The following is a 1214-nucleotide window of genomic DNA, read 5'->3' on the forward strand; positions in this document are numbered from 1 at the left end:
TAGAGGCCGTACGCTTCTTGAAGGGCTTAGCGCCTTCGGCTTTCGAGACCTTAGCACGCGCAAGACCCTCGGCAAGCGAGAGACATTGGCGAGAATCTCTTCCTCATCGCTGTCGGCTTTGGGAACGCCCTTAGCCTTGACGGCCGGACTCTCAGAGCGCACATACGTTCTGGGACTGTGATCACCTTGATCACTAGCGAGCGACTGCACGCTGTCATCCTTGTGCTCACTGGGCACTGGGATGTGCCCTCCCCACAGAGCCGCAGGAGCATCGTGTGTGCTCTCGGACTCGGCATCGTCCTCACTGCCAGAGTTGAACTCACGTTCCACGAGGGTTCGGACGATTGTCTGAGGCCAAGGGCGACGGACTGCGGCGCTTGCTTGTTCGCTTGCCCACAGCCGCGTCACCCGAGGATCCGATCGCCTTGGAGGCCACCTGAGTAGCTTCTTTGAGTGCCGAGCCTTTGCCGTGAGGCTTAGTGCTCTTGGCTTGCGCCTTACCGGCCGCAGCCTTGGAGCGTGTCTTAGCACCGGTCTTTGCAGTGCCACAATTACTGACTCGCAAAGAAGAATTGAATATTTTCTTACCCTAGGAACAATGCACGCTCCAAAATACAAGCATTGCTTCGTGGGACCTTCATGCCCTCAAAGACCCCACGACGCTTTGCATCAGCTTCAGTTATCTCACTTGCCTGTTGGAGATCCAACGAGTTCTTGAGGAGCTGATCATCTTGGTCACACCAAAGCGTCCCTGGAGCGCCCCCGTTTAAGAAAGCAACAGTGTTTTTGCGCACCCACTGTAAAAGTACAGTGCGTGCGCCACCGCCAGCTTGTCATGACCGGTACCGCGGCAGATTCGTGAAACTACGCCGTACGCCTCTGCGTCGCAGGTGATCGCTACCAGATCGACGCAATCATCGACACCAGAATCACCTTCTATATCCGATTCGGAATCAATTTCCTGTACCACCTCGTTGCCCGGGGGCATTGTTGCGCGGAGTACAACCTAGAAAATTGCAGCCATTATTAAATATAAATTATTCCGCTGTTATTATTTTGATATATATCTGAAGGTACATATGCGTATACAATTCTTACCGCGGCGTCTGCCATGCGCTTCTCGCGTTGGTCCGGAGTGAGCCCTCTCAGATTTTTCGTGTAGTGCGAGTCCATGCTGACCGCCGAATGGCTTGTCACGTTATTGGCGGCTGCAA

This window comes from Phytophthora infestans, genomic scaffold (assembly GCF_000142945.1).
Source record: "Phytophthora infestans T30-4 supercont1.82 genomic scaffold, whole genome shotgun sequence".
Taxonomy (NCBI): domain Eukaryota; phylum Oomycota; class Peronosporomycetes; order Peronosporales; family Peronosporaceae; genus Phytophthora; species Phytophthora infestans.